Source organism: Mauremys reevesii, linkage group 1 (genome assembly GCF_016161935.1).
Source record: "Mauremys reevesii isolate NIE-2019 linkage group 1, ASM1616193v1, whole genome shotgun sequence".
Classification (NCBI taxonomy): Eukaryota; Metazoa; Chordata; order Testudines; family Geoemydidae; genus Mauremys; species Mauremys reevesii.
The window spans coordinates 301,060,398-301,076,929 of record NC_052623.1 but is presented as its reverse complement, the minus strand read 5'-3'; the positions used below and the strand labels follow the sequence as shown (position 1 = coordinate 301,076,929).

The window sequence follows — 16,532 nt, the reverse complement described above, 5'->3', positions numbered from 1 at the left end:
ATCTGGGAGGGACACCGGGGCCAGAGGCAAGCAGGACACCAGCCTGCAAGGGCGCTCCTGAGTGGAAAGAGCTAATTCCCTGGACGACCATCAGGAGGCGCCGCAGCTGTGAGTCGTCACCCCATTACACAAGTGTTTGCACTGTAAATAGACAAAAGAAATAGTATTTTCAATTAACATAATACAATTACTGTAGTGCAATCTCTTTATCATGAAAGTTGATCTTACAAATATAGAATTATGTACAAAAATACTGCATTCATAAATAAAACAATGTAAATTTTGGAGCTTGCAAGTCCACTCAGTCCTACTTCTTGTTCAGCTAATTGCTAAGACAAATAAGTTTGTTTGCATTTACAGGAGATAATGCTGCCCTCTTCTTATTTACAATGTCACCAGAAAGTGAGATCAGGCATTTGCATGGTCCTTTTATAGCCAAGGTTGCAAGGTATTTATGTGCCAGATATGCTAAACATTCGTATGCCCCTTCATGATTTGGCCACCATTCCAGAGGACATGGTTTCATGCTGATGATGCTCATTAAAAAAATAATGTGTTAATTAAATTTGTGACTGAATTCCTTGGGAGATGAATTGTACGCCCCCTGCTCTGTTTTACCCACATTCTGCATGTCCCCTGGAATGATATTTGAAGCATTCACATCTGGCACATAAATATCTTGCGATTTGTAGCCCCTGAAGTTTTACATTGTTTTGCTTTTGAGTGCAGTTACATAACACATAAAAAAAATCTACATTTGTATGTTGCACTTTCAGGATAAAGAGATTGCACTACAGTACTTGTATAAGGTAAATTGAAATATACTGTTTATCGTTTTTACAGTTCAAATATTTGTAATCAAAATATACACTTTGATTTCAATTACAACACAGAATGCAAGATATATATGAAAATGTAGAGAGACATCCAAAATATTTAATGAATTTCAATTGGTAGTCTCTTGTTTAACACTGTGATTAAAACTGATTAATCACGATTAATTTTTTTGAGTAAATCACGTGAGTTAACTGTGATGAATCGACAGCCCTATATTTAAAAAAAACTAGAGATCGGGCTACACCAGGGACCGGAAGGGCTGAGGAGTTCAAAAGGGGCAAACATGGTCCCTTTTCCCCAGACCAGGTGAAGCAGCACCCATCCTCCCTCTGGAGATGGTAAAATACCTGGTTTGGTCAGGACCTGCTGTGGGCATTGCGCTAGCTGCTCCTTTCTACGGGGGCTGGGAAGGAATTTTTCCCTCACCACCAGATTGGCCAGGAGGAGTGGAGTTTTCTCTGCCTTCCTCACATTATGTTTGGAGTGGGAGGGCTTATTATGGTGAGTAGGAAAAGGTGTTAGGCTATGATGTGGCAACTCACTACATAAGTGTGGGGTGGATGTCCAGTCCAGGTATTCCATAGGGAAGGGATACAGAAACTGGATAAATGGTTTGGTACAGGACTTAAAAGGAGGTGTTGGTTTAAGGAGCAGAATACAGAAGGTGCCAGGTTTGGTGATATGGCAGGCAGACAACCCCCATTTTTTTATATCCCACCTTAACCCTCATTCAAGGGTGGGGGAAGAGTAAGGTCCCAGCAATGGGTTGACTGGGGGAACTGGATGGAAAGAGAAGGAGGCTTTTGGAAGACCCAAAGTAGTTATTGAATGGACATGGAGTTACCTGCACTGTACACTTTTATCTCCTGGTTAGTCCCAGACATCTAATAATAAAGTTTCAGCTTGATTAAAACCATATCAAGTGTCTCCTGTCCTTGGTTTGGTATAGCTGGACAATTAGTGATTTGTCACTTTCTGAAAAATCTAACTTCTTTTGTCTAAATACATCTTAAAACTGGCATAATCTAAAAGCTTAATTTGTTACATACTTTATTTTTCAATGAGCGCTAGTATAGTGGAACATTTTTATTAATGCTTTATGGAAAATTCTCCATTCATTGGATTTTAGCGTTTTGTAGAGAACAGTGATTTTAAGATGTATAAGTCAAAGTCCATGGTACATGGCTCAAGTAACAAAATTTTTTGCAGACCCATTCAGGGTATCCTTGTGATTCTTTGAGATGAACAGCTTTGATTAAAGAAGATTACAAACCTCCCAGGCATAGCCGTATTATCTGCTCTGTAAACCAAATAGTCCTGATCAGGATATTTAAAAGCTTTGTAGACACCTGGTGTATGTATTTAACATCCATACACTGAACATCTTTGGTTCAAGAAGATCACAAACTCTGCAGCATATTCGTCATCTGTAAATAGTCTTGTTCAAGGAACTTATCTGTTTTGCAGACACAATGGGCAGGATTTGTAAGCACTATCTGACAAAAAATTCCATTAAAAAAAAGCATTCTAGCTTTTTGTAAATTGGGAGGTAATTAGAAGGCAATACTGGCATTGGCTATAGAACAAGGTATGCAGATGCAGTGTCTGTCTTTCCTAATTTACACTGGTGTACCTCCATTGACTTCAGTGAAGTTACGATAGACTGCGTGAAGATTCAGGACCACAGTCTGTAGACTTATCACTGTTTAATGTCTGCAGTCATTCCTATGGAGCTCAAAGTCTGCAGGTACAAATCATCCCATATAAAACCTGCAGACTTATCTTACTTATCTGTAATCTGTGTCTACTACTCTGGCCATTTACAAGGATCAGAGGCTTTGAAATGCCCACAATCTGACTATTATAGAACCTTTATGGCCAAGTTTTAACACCTTGGAGTGGCCTAGACTTCTATGCCTGTACACCTTATAAACTGTTGATACAACAGCTCTAATGCAAGTTACATTGTAGTTTTCCCCAATTCTTCTGTTTCAGATTCTATTAAGGGTATAAGATCCTCCAGTGAGTTCACAGGCAGAATTATTCCTGTTTGGTCCCATGAAGTTTAGATATTCTGCAGACAAACCAGCAGCTCTTGTAATATCTGAGTCAAAAGTTTCAGATACCTCAATCTCTAACTACAACATTTGAGAATGTTCTCAGAATGTATAATTTCTGCCTACATAACTAGAGGTTTAATGTAGGCAATATCATCCACTGGGCATAACTTTATTGTTTAAAAAAAAATCAGTGTTCTGAAAATTTAAGAAAAGTGTTTAATCAGTGAAACCTTGTATACAAAGTTTCTACTCATAAAAATATTGCTAAGTCACAAAGTCCTGATGAAAAAAGGAATATATAATAGAGACTGCAACCTTCTTAAGTCTTTACTATATTATATACTATACCTAGCAACAACACAGGCCATTAATAACTTTCTGCAAAACTCTGGGCTGAAAAGCAACAATCTTGTTACAAAAAATAAAATCCAGCAATTATACTAATTATCAATTATCTCATCTCAACACCTTTATTATTACTTATCTACTGGTAATGTATCTAAATAAATGAACTACTGATATCATTGGCATCATAGTTGACACATTTGGTTAGTTAGAATCACTTGGTTTTTTTTAAGGATAAAATATTTATCCCTATCATAAACTAGGCTTCATTTTTGTGGGCATGAAATTGTCACTGAAAATAATTGCATGCACAGCTTTGCAACAGCAGTTTAGACCCACAAATGCAAACTCCACACATTGATCTGTGATTACTTCAAGTCTTAACACAAGATGAGATGCAGTGTTAGCCTTAACTTTGAGTTCTCTTGCATCTCTTAGTTTCAGTCAGGAACGTAATAAGTTACTATTATTTGAAAAAACTAGGGCTGTCAAGAGATTTAAAAAAATGAATTGTGATTAATCGCACTGTTAAACATTAATAGAATACCATTTATTTAAATATTTTTGGATGTTTTCTACATTTTGAAATATATTGATTTCAGTTACAACACAGAATATAAAGAGTACAGTGCTCACTTTGTTTATTTTCTATTACAAGTATTTGCACTGTAAAAAAGACAAGAAATAGTATTTTTCAATTCACCTAATACAAGTTCTGTAGTACAATCTCTTTATCATGAAAGTTGAACTTACAAATGTAGAATTATATACAAAAAAATGCATTCAGAAATAAAAATGTAAAATTTTAGATCCTGCATGTCCACTCAGTCCTACTTCTTGTTCAGCCAATTACTCAGACAAACAAGTTTGTTTATATTTGCAGGACTTAATGCTGCCTGCTTCTTGTTTACGTCACCTGAAAGTGAGAAGAGACATTCTCATGGCACTGTTACAGCCAGCATCGCAAGGTATTTACATGCCAGATGCACTAAAGATTCATATGTCCCTTCATGCTTCAACCACCATTCCAGGGGACATATGTCCATCCTGACAACAGGTTCTGCTCGATCACAATCCAAAGCAGTGCAGACCAACACATGTTCATTTTAATTATCTGAGTCAGACACCACCAGCAGAGGACTGATTTTCTTTTTTGGTGGTTCAGGTTCTGTAGTTTCCACACTGGAGTGTTGCTCTTTTAAGACTTCTGAGAGCATGTTCCACACCTCATTGCTCTCAAATTTTGAAAGGCACGTCAGAGTCTTAAACCTTGGGTCAAGTGATGTATCCATCTTTAGAAATCGCACATTGGTACCTTCTTTGCATTTTGTGAAATCTGCAGTGAAAGTGTTCTTAAAATGAACAACATGTGCCAGTCATCATCTGAGACTGCTATAACATGAAATACATGGCAGAATGTGGGTAAAACAGAGCAGGGGACATACAATTCTCCCCCAGGGAGTTCAGTCACAAATGTAATTAACACATTTTTTTTTTTTTAGTGAGTATCATCAGCATGGAAGCATGGCCTCCAGAATGGTGGCCGAAGCATGAACGGGCATACACATGTTTACCATATCTGGTACGTAAATACTTTGCAATGCCAGCTACAAAAGTGTCATGCAAATACCTGTTCTCACTTTCTGGTGACATTGTAAATAAGAGGGCAGCATTATCTCCTCCAAACCTATTTGTCATAGTGATTGGCTGAATTAGAAGTAGGACTGAGTGGACTTGTAGGCTCTGAAGTTTTTCATTGTTTTGCTTTTAAGTGCAGTTATGTAACACCAAAAAAAATCTCCATTTGTAAGTTGCACTTTCATGACAGAGATTGCACTACAGTACTTGTATAAGGTGAATTGAAAAATACTGTTTATCATTTTACAGTGCAAATATTTGTAATAAAATATACACTTCAATTTCAATTACAACACAGAATACAATATCTGAAAATGTAGAAAGACATCCAAAATATTTAATAAATTTCAATTGGTATTTTATTATTTAACAGTGAAATTAAAACTGTGATTAATCATGATTCATTTTTTTAATCGTGATTAATTTTAAGTTAATCGCGTGAGTTAACCACAATTAATTGACAGCCCTAAAAAAATCCCCAGCAAATACTACTTCAGTGAACTAATAGCATATAGTTCAGCACAACCAAAGAATGAACTTTAAAAAATTCAAATACATGAGCTCCATGCAAGCAACCAGCCATCCAGGATGACAATAATGGGATTAAGTGAGAAATCTGGGTGGTGATTTCAGATCCCCACCTTAAACATACTTAATTTTCTATCAAGCCACACAAAACGGTGCTCTTAAATATTGTGATAATATTTAAGTAGTGTTTTTCCCATTATTGTAATACTTATATATAAGAAATAACATGTTACTGCTCCAAAGGATCCATTACCATCTATCACATAAATAGTTATTTAATGACTTTTTAAAACACTAATTATTGACCTAAATAACCATAATCATTACTCCAGATGTGCTACCATGTAACTACCGGTATGTAGTTATTGACTCAATGTAAAATAATGGAACAGAAAGGAATCATTCTGGTCAATTCTTTAAATGCTTCTTAGTGTCCATACCATTGACTCAGGCAGCATCTACTCCCTGGAGACTTCACACTGTCTCATGTCATAGAAGATGTTGCATTTGTAAAGTAATTTCATAGCCAAGAATCCTTGAGAGAATATCTTCATATTTTAAACAAAATATATTATTTTCATCTTTGCACTTCAACCAACTCATTACAAATATGAGCTTCAATTGTTTGCTGAGGAAACAATCATCCTATCATCATTTATTCATACATCGGTAGCATCAAAAGTGTGCTAAGGGAACTATCATCCCACTATCATTTAGTTATACATCGATAGCATCAAAAGTGTACATAGAGCTGTACTATGAGCGGATATGATTTTATGCCCTAAAGAGTTCACAGTCTAAAAACACAAATGGGTAAAACAGTTGAGTACAATACAGAGCAACACACAGCAGGGTGTGATCTCACAGCTAGAAAGCTTCACAGTACAGCGAGTTTTTCAGGATCTGAGGAAAGAGCTTTGTTACACTTTCCCATACACGAATATCAAAACGTATTTACAGATTAGATGATTTTTGAGATTAAGGAAAACAGTAAATAAAGAAAATCAAAGTAGGAGGCCTTCATGAGAGAAGGCAAAGTGACTCACTTTGTAACATTTTGCCCTGAATTGAATCTCAGAATGGCAGCTGTTCTTTAAGGTGCAGTATACAGAAAACAGAATGGCATGCCCTTTCAGTTACATACAGTACCTAACTCTCCAAACTTTAAAAGCATGAGAGATGGAATGAAAAGAAAGCATGAAAGTAGGGTGAACAAAGGAGATCAAAGGAATATATCCTCCCGAAGAGATTCTAACCCACAACCAAACCAGGGCAGTTGAGCATTCACAGAGTGGTAAATGCCATCACCATAGTGACTATAGTCCATACCCCAGAACCATGGATAGAAAGGTACAAGGTTGCCTTCTGCCTTCCCGTCTCCACATGGAAAAATGGAAAGAAATGATTGATTCTTACTGCATGTGTGCAAACACATACACATGCCTCTGCCCCCACACCACAATTATTCAGAACTCTCCTACAACAACTCTGCCCTTTCCATGAACACTAGGCAGACTCTCTGGACGAAAGCCAGATGCCTGGAATTTGGAGAACTGGAAACCCATCCCCTTCAAGAAACTCAGGCCTCAGATATTGATCACTCTCTCAAAACCCAGTTATGCATAGTATGAGAAGATATCCACCAAGAATACACCATAAAACTAGTCTTACAACTACACATGATCACAGTTCCTTTGAGGAAAACAAGAATAATCAGGGAGTCCTGGGGCGTGCAGACCTCCAAATGAAGATCATGCTGATATCCTTGAACAACTAATGGACCACCTGCCCTGCCTACTATCAAAATCCCCCAATTTTTATCTTTCTTTTCAATCTCAACTTCTACATAGACCATGAAGAGATGTGTTAGCACCTGATCTCTTTTCCCACAAGGAAATTATGGGTTTCACATAGCCCTGATGTTAAAGCCTTTATCAGGTCAGACTCTTACTATCCCAAGGACCACATTTTCATCCATCTTCCACTACGACAGCTGCCTGATTCTAAGACAATGCAGTTTACAAAAATGTAGCAAGTAATTAATGAATGTCAGTGATAAATAATTCTCTATCAAGGAATTTCAGCTATGGAATGATGAAGAGATTTACCTAATCCAGAATAGTATCCCTTTTAGACCATGTTGCAACTTCCTCCTCTTTGAAAGAGGTTTTGCAACATAACTGAAATGGTGTGTATGTAGTATTTATATAGACACAAACACAATATTTATATAATCCAAGTATAACCTCCTATAACCAGGTAAGGGACTTAATGAAGTACACTAGGGACCTCATTATTCAGATTTTACTTACCCAGGCAGCACTTAGAGTCTACAGTGATAGCTATGGTAAGCCTTAAAATTAGGTATGAGATAGACAAGGTTAGGCAACAAAAAGAGAAGATGGAGAGAGAGCACAACATTGAACTTGCTGTGGAAAGAAATTGGAAGGCAATGAAGTGATTTTAAAAAGGAGAAAGATATGGTCAGAGTGGCAGGAGAAGAGATGATCTTGATAACAGCATAGCTGATAGACTAGAGTAGGGAAACAATTTGGGTTTGCAATAGATTAGATTAGAGATTAATGTTAATCGAAATCCATGATCCTGATTCCCCTGGGAAAGTTCACATGTGGATACAGATACAAACTTTGGGCCCAATCCTGAAAATACTTACTACTGGGCAAAGACTGCAGTAAGCACTGTGCTCAAAAGCAAGTTTTTGCAGGATTGAGCCTTTTGCATCTGGTTTGCACTTTTATTATGAACTGTACCAAAACTTGGAATCCAAACATCCCTGAACGTTGGGAAATTTCATATTGAAATTCAGATCTGGTTATGAACTTGGAGACTCAAGCTCAGATCTAGTCAACATAAACAATAATTAAGTATAGAGCAGAGGCTTAGCGGTAATGATAGAAGAGAAAGCTGTCATTGCATGTTCCCTGTAAAACCAGTTTAGAAAATTCTTAAATCACAAAGAGAAACTACTCTTGGCTTAAACACTGTATGTTACATTATAGCCAGAGAATTCTTTACACCTCAGTTTAAAATGTCTGAAAATGGAAATTTATAATAGAAATGGTGACACAACCTTAAATTCAGCAATCTGAACAGCACAGGTATAGTTCAATCATAATCCTTTTAGTTCACACATTATTCCTGGGTGACATTTCACTGATGATATTTTTTATGTGTGCAGACGTTGGTTCATTAAGGTCCTTTGAAAAATGTGTCTATAACAATAAACCCATCCAAAAAATCATTCTTAGTTACAATGCTCATTCAATTTCATTTTTTAGATGTAACTATAATCAAAAGGGGAGAAAAGCTTTATGTCCCACCATTTACAGAACGGAATTTGACTGCAATGCATTATTAGTTGCCCACAGTTTTTAAGCTAGTTTCAGAAAAAAGTATTACGAGTCTGTCAGTTTAAGTGACTAAGTAGAACCACTGAGTAATCTGACCTTCAAACAAAATAAATGGCACTAACACAAACTGTAGAATTCTTGAATGAGGCGGCTCACAGTCTTAGACCCAAAATGCTATAGAATAGAGTAGGAGTTTTTTTCATGTAAACTTGGATTATTATATTAAGCAATTAATATGAACTCTAATGAGCCAGAATGTTTTCACTATTTTCTGTTGGTATTAATAAATACTATGTATTACAAGAGTTTTATTTATAAGGTATTTACATGGTGTGTAAACAGACTAAAATTACAGGAACTGAGCACCAGAACTTGTCCTCTCCTCCAACAAGAGCAATAATGACACTCCTTACTGCCTCAGTGGTAAAAAGGACCAAGGACATAGATTACAAACAGAAAGACATATACAAAGGTGCGCGAGAGAGAAAGAATTAATTACAATGGGGCTAAATTGTGTCTTAAAGGCACAGTCCTGTATTTGAAGGGTCCATGATGTAACAAGAGCCAAAAGAGTAAACCCATTTGCTGACTGAGCTCTTGGGGCAATGAGAGAGCACATGCTACAGTGGCAGCTCTCCCACACTCTACCCTGCTCTCAGCCAGCATTGTTTGTAAGAGCAGGAATGGAGTGATGGATCCATCCTCACTCCATTATTTCCAGTGCCTTTTGGGATAGTAGTGCCATTCCACTTTTGCATAGAACCTATCTTATTCTTTACCATGGATCCTTCCATCATTATAGAGAGGTTTTCCAGGGACATCAAAGGGTGAACGAGTCCCTGGCACCAGCATCTTTTTGGAAGCACATTGCTGATGAAGTGGAGGAGTCGGTGCCCGAGGGGCAGCCATGAAGTATAGATCCCAAGACCTGTGTGGGGCTCAAAAGTGTCACATGTTTCAAGGCCTTACCTCTCAAGTTTCCAAGTGTGGATGCAAGCTCAACACTCTCAACAAGATTGATCCTAGAAAAACTTCACAATGAGGAATGTCATTGAATTTCCCCCATGACTCACCCCATCAGTCGTCTCTGCAGGATGGGATGGGGGATCTTGCCACCAGTGTCTGAGACAGAACAACACAGCACCTAGCTATTTATTAATATACCCATGGAACATCTCTATTAAGTAGTGTAGATAACCCACTGAGTATAATCTACAGACCCATTAAATTAAGTACTTGTGTAGCAAAAATGTAATATCTTTTTCATTAATGCTTTAAATTCAGTTTCCCAGATACCCATTTAGATTTAATAAGAGAATTATGTAAGGGATAATGCTCATGGTATTAGAGCATACATAGCAGTAAATGGCTCTTTGATTTCGTTAAATGCCAGTGCAAAGCTGAGGCTTTTGATGAATTACAAAAGCTGTTAATTGCAAGTACACTCGATTCTATTAATATTATTGCTATTATAAGACAAGCTAAACTAATTTGTTTGCTCTGGTTCTTCGCTGCTTGTTTATCTTTATAGGTTACAGGGTTTTAGTTGTTTTTCTTTTCATCTCATGGTTCAACTTTTTACTAGGACATTTTGCTGATTTTAAAAAGAAATATTTTGTTTTTGCTAGGTTTTTATTCCAGTTTTCCAACAAATGCCACCAAATTAAGACAAAACAATGAAAACAAATAGTGCTTTAGATTAAATTTCTGGCATGTATAACCATCATTTCCCAAACAGCCCTATTGTGATGTGACCTCTTATACCAGGGCTGAATTGGTCCTAGACACCAGGTCTCCAAATTGTTTCATCCATATCTCACCAGGGGGTTCCAAACCTGCATCAGCACTGACATGGCAGCCTCAGCAAAGGCTAAGAGACACTTTCAGAAGCATAACTGCTCTGGCTGGTGCAGCTCTGAATGTGGCATTTCTTGCCAGTGCTTCAGTGTCCCTCATACAATGGGAACCAGCTGGTGGGGTGGGGTGGGGTGAGGGGAGGGGAGGAAGAAGCCTTTTAGTCTGCACTGTTAAAAGAAGGTGGAGGGAGTAAGGAAGCCATGGAACACCAAGAAGCTTGAGGGGGTAAGTAGTAGGGACTAATGTGGGAAAGTTACTAGAGGGCCCTGAGGCAGGGACTTATATGTAGAAGCCTTGAGGAGAGCCTGTAGCAGCCTTCTATGTTCTGCCCATTGTGCTTTTCTCCTCCTTCAGTTCCTGTCCCCAAGGGTGGCAGGTTTGTATAATTTTTGGTGGTGCCCAGAACAGGTCCAAGTCCTGTTCTGGGCACCTGCCTCGTAAGCTGATATATATATTTTTAAATAATGTAAAAATGTGAGGTCTCTGGGGTGTGGCTGGTGATGAGGGATTTGGGGTGTGGGAGGGGCTCAGGCAGAGGGTTGGGGTGAGGGCTGTGGGGTGGGGCTGGGGGGTTACCGATGCAGGAGAGGGCTCAGGGCTGGGGTAGGGGGTTAAGGTGCAGGGGGGATGAGGGCTCTGGCTGGGGATGAAGGGTTTGGGGTGTGGGAGGGGCTCAGGACTAGGGCAGAGGGTTGAGGTGCGGAGGGGTGTGGGCTGGGGATGAGGGGTTTGGGGGTGCAGGCAGGCTGCCCTGGGTCTGGGGCCAGAGAGGAGGACTCTTTTCAGCAATCGCCCCACCGGCAGCAGTGAGCTGTGTGGGAGGGATCCCCCCCAGCAGCACACTCACCTCACACCACTGTCACTGCACGTGCTCCTAGGGCCCCTAGGAGAGACCTGGCCCCAAACATTGGTGGAGCTGGGCTGCCGGGCCCTGAATATTGCTGGAGCCTGGGCACAACAGGCCCATATAACTCGCTACCCCTGCCTGTCCTTTTCATTTCCCAGTACTATCTCAGGCCAATCTCTCTCTCCTCATCAGGGAAGTAGGGTTCAGGGGCTGCTGACTGTCTCCTACAGGGATCGGCACCACCATGTTGCGTGACAGACACTTGACAAAAGTACCGTAGTTAGTGACAGGCCTTGGGGCGGGGTGGGGGGAGGATGTCATTCAGTCATTCAATGTTTTTTTAAAAATGACCACGGAACTCAAAATTTTTACCACGGAGACTTGTGTCCGTGTATGGACACATTGCTGACCCCTGGTCTCCTACGACCTCCAGCTCTCTCCAGTTTGCACCTGTCAGTACTGTAAGAGCAGAGGTAGACTGTGCTTTCCTACAGTTCCCATCATAGCAGCCCCTGATGGCTGAGAGGCAACTCTGTGGGGAAAGTTTCCCTGCAGCTCCATTAGCTGCATGAGAATCCAGACAGGAGGTGCGATAGGCAGCATTGCCAACCCCAACCATTCAGAAATCCAAATCAGGAGATTGTCTTAAAACTCTATGAGATTTTATAAAAATAATCAATTATAGGTTCTTTTTATTTAGCTTCTGGTTTCTGAGCTTTCAAGGTTCTCCCAGGTCACATTAATCAAGTTTTTCTCCACAGCCATGCTTGCTAGAAATCTGCTTTTTTTAAAAGGAATGCTGAGTCATAAAACCACTTGACTTCCAGAGAAAACCACTGAATAGCATGATTCTCACAATAAAGTCACAAGTGCTGGAAACACTAGATAAAGGGCTGCTAGTATGTCATGCAAGATGCATTGACAATTATGAATAAGTGCCCTGCATAGGGTACCATCCTGCAAGTCAGTGGATGATTTCAACTTGCATTGACTTTAGCTGTAGCTGAGGGTGCACAGCACTTCACAGGATCATGCCATCAATGAGCATATATACCATTTATTGTGCTCCACCTAAAATGTCATTGGGAGTCACTGCTGACTAGATTAAGGGCATACACAAGTGAGGAGAGTTGTTTGCAGTAACCAAAAATGCGGGTCCCTTCCTGGAATGAAGGGCACCTAGAAACATGGATGTGGGCCCTTCACTGGGCTCAGATTTATGTACCAGCCAGACTGGCTGTCATAGGCCTCTGAATATACATAGAAAATGTATTCTATACTCTCAGATCTCCAGCACATAAGCATCAAGGTGGAGTTATGGAAATTTAATATCTATGGCTACTTGGGAGCTATACGTCCTTCTGAAACATTAATCCTCTCAGAAATGGAAGAAGTCACCTTGTTCTCATCACAAATGTGTCTGTATCATAAACTAGGGGCAAGGGCACAATTCTGATTAAAATCAGGATCTCCTTACTTTCATTTCCTCCTAGCTTGTTATGTTAAAATAAGCATGCTGTTATGTTCCTGAAATAAGAAATTGAACAACTACCATGGCAAATCCTGCTCCTCTTACTCACACAAAACTGCCATTGAAGGCAACAGGAGCTTTGCATAGATCAGACACCAGACAAACAGAAAGAACAGAGAAGCAATGGAGAAATGAATGAACAAAAAAGCCAGAGAAAGCAATAGAGAGCAAATTAAACAAAAAATAGAAATCAGATAATGTGAGAGGTAAAATAATGAAAAACAGAAAAAGGAAAAGTAAAGTTAAACAGAAAGGCCATAACTGATAAATCGATAGCAAAATCTGCCTCTTGGTGTATGTTAAATACCATTCCTACTGTAATAGCATAAAAATATAACAGTCTTTTTCATGTTTATGTCTGTTTATTAAATTTTTATCACACGCTAAAATAAATTTGCATTTCAATTCATTTTTGGTATATCACCACTTATACCCATTTTGTTTAACTTACAGTGCTTCCAAAAGACTGAGTTGTTAGCATCTAAGAACAGGTTGGGAGCACCCACACAAGGAAAGCTATTTCCCTGCTCATAAAAGTGACCTCATTTGTTTGTTTGTTTTTTTCTCAATTTACACTGAGTATTAATTAATTTTTGCTCACTGGAGAGCAGTATTAACAGGGGAAAGTTGGGCAAATTCAGAATGCACTATACAAGCAAAGAACAGACTAATGTAAGTTAATGTACAAGAGAGAAATAGAATGTCAAAAAGATGAAGGGAAGCCTAGAAAAAGATGGATACAAGAATGAATAACAAAAACAGAAATGTTAGGAGTGAGAGAAGTGGAAGACTACGAAGTAGAAAGTGTTAAATTCAGGAAGCAAAAAGTTAGGAAACACTTATTTTGTGTTTATAATAAGAATGAATTGCACTGATTTATTTCTTGTGTTTTTACAGAGAACTGAACTGGTGTCAGTGATTCTTGGTACATGCCAAGGAACTAAACATTATATTTCATAGGGAGTGAAACTGTAGAGGGGAAAAACAAGACGTACTTGACAGCTCAGGATTTAAAAGTTTCTTATCTGAACTGCAATGCCACTCCCTCGCTGCACTGCATTAGAGTTTCTGGCACCAGTACCAATGCTGACAGTGACAAAAGGGAAGTGTCACTCAGAAAGACCAAGTGATATGGCAGCCCCAGTGACAGAAATAAACATCAGGAAACTGATAATGTACAGATAATTTCACCCAGGTGTTTCCAGCTGTTTCTGTTTTTCAGGGAAATAAAACAGGGATGGATATGTGAGCAAATAGAGGGAACTTATGGTAGTGGAGTTTAAACAGTGACTTTTGTATGCACACTTTTTCTCTTCTGTTAAATCTATCTGTCATATAGTCAAATGCAATCTCTAAAACTTCACATTCAAAATTGTGCTTCTACAAGTTTTCACTTCTAAGGTTTTGCATATACAAACAGCCGGATTTGTCATGCAAACTGTCTTTGCACTTGCATATTAGGGAGGTGACAAACTCAGTTTTTAGGTGTGAATTCCAAAGCCTGCTTATCCAAAGACAAGTTTGATCCTAAAAACCCTTACTTACATGGGTATTCCCATTAACTTCTCAATTAGAGCAACTTCTGCTCAGGTGAAATCACTTGTGTGATATTATTCTAATTTATATCATTTATAAGAGGAGAAAATAATGAAAGCAGTGAGTGATGTGGTCTTTTCTTCCCTAGCCATTTTTGGTCACAGTGGTCTGGTAAATGGATGGAGTTGTAAATTACCATACAACAATATATTTTAAATCACCTAGAACCACAGTTAGGTACTTTTCATTTCTTTCTTATAAAGTAAAATAATACACCAGTAGAAAGAAAACAATAGCAAAAGAATATTAGCACAGTTAATACAAATATAAGACAAGGAGGGTAACAAGACATACAGCGAAATAATTCACCTCTGCAGGACATACCAACAAGGAACACATCAAAACAAACAGGCCATTATCCACATTAGTTTCACTTACAGCATTTCATATAAAAGCACTGGGGAAGAAGCAGAGAATATTAATTGAAACAATGTGACTGAATGCTGGAAAAATGTTGATCCAATACCCTCTGCACACTTTTTTTTTCAAGTTTTGTTTATTGCTGGGAGCTCATATGTGTATGAAACTCTGACTTATCTCTATCATTTCCTTCCCCCATCTTTTTCAGCAATAATAATAATAATCACAAGCAAACACTAAATTTATAGGACTTACACTCAATAGATTTTTCACACATACCATAGTTGTGCTGCTCCTCAGTTTTGTAGATTGTAGATAAAAACCCTATTTAACTGTAGACTTTCCATACTGAGAGAAAGGGCCATGCCCTCAGGAATAATACTGGGAAACCAAGGGGGAAATATTATAATGAGTATTTCTTACTGACTGAAAGAGAATATCTAGCAAGCAACAGTCAGTTGTAAAATGGCTACTCTAGAGCTGCAGCTGCTCTTCTTTGCCAAATTTAAAGGGCCAGCCCCCAACATGTCTGTGTTACAAAATTTGTATAAAGCAGATAATCTGTAGTAAGGAAGGCTTATAGGGAACAGGCAGTTATCAAGGAAGGTGCTTCTGGTGAAGATGCTTGTCCTGTGTGTTGCATACCACCATTATAACCCATGTTTGTTTTCTTTATTAAACTATGTAATGTTCTGGCGGGGTAATATTTACTTGCTGCATGGCCACTCCTTTGTAGCATTAGGGTCCTAGTTTTGAATTTGTAGGGAAGCTAGCAGCCTATAGCCAGCTGGAATTAGGAAATTATCATTAACATTGTATTTGTCATTATACAAGTGTTCAATGTGTCTCTGTAAATCTGCATGAGCTATTAATCATGAAGTAGAACAAAACATAAACATCATGGTGCTTGAGTGGTGAACTCCTTGTGTTTGTCTGATATATTTACACAAAGGCAAGCTGTGATAGCAGATAGCTTTCCCCTTCCTGCCCCTACCCCATTTAATATCCTGTGGTTTTTAATCAAATCAAAAAGTGCAAGTTACCAATGAAATACATAGTAAACAACCTCTCATTTATTTTCATTTAAGAGGTTGAACCCAGAGGCACCAATTCAGGTATTTTTTGGAGTCCCCATCCCCAACAGGGACCCCATCTAGTCCCTGTTTTTCTGCCCAACCCTCCCTTTCCTTGTCTGGGGAGTCTCCCCTTCTCTCTTACCCACATAGAGCATGAGCTGGTGCCACCAGGTGTCGAGTTCTCCCCTGTGGTCCACTGTACAGGAACAGATTCCCCGTTTGCCTGGTCGCAATACCATTTAGTCCCTCCACTCCTCCATATGGACGGAGGGGCAGGTGGGCCAAATTTGCATGATGTTACAACCCTATATACCAGGTCACAACACCACTCACTGAAATTTTGCCCTAATGCCGGTCCATGTGTACCAAAGGGCGGCCAGGTCACATTTCAGTGGCACTGTGATAATGCCACCAGGGTAATGCTCTGGACCACTCTGGAAGCAGCTGTTCTGATTTAGTAAGGGAACAATGTTTTAAAACGGTCAG

General features: G+C 39.0%; 1 long non-coding RNA gene across 2 annotated transcripts in view; it reads right to left on the bottom strand.

Moving 5' to 3' along the window:
- Positions 1 to 15,432, bottom strand: part of LOC120397582 — a 73,022-nt gene extending 57,590 nt beyond the window's left edge. For both annotated transcript variants that reach the window (XR_005593875.1, XR_005593874.1), the window contains exon 1: positions 15,250 to 15,432. This is a non-coding gene — a long non-coding RNA (uncharacterized LOC120397582). The remainder of the gene's footprint in view (positions 1 to 15,249) is intronic.
- Positions 15,433 to 16,532: the final 1,100 nt, after the last annotated feature.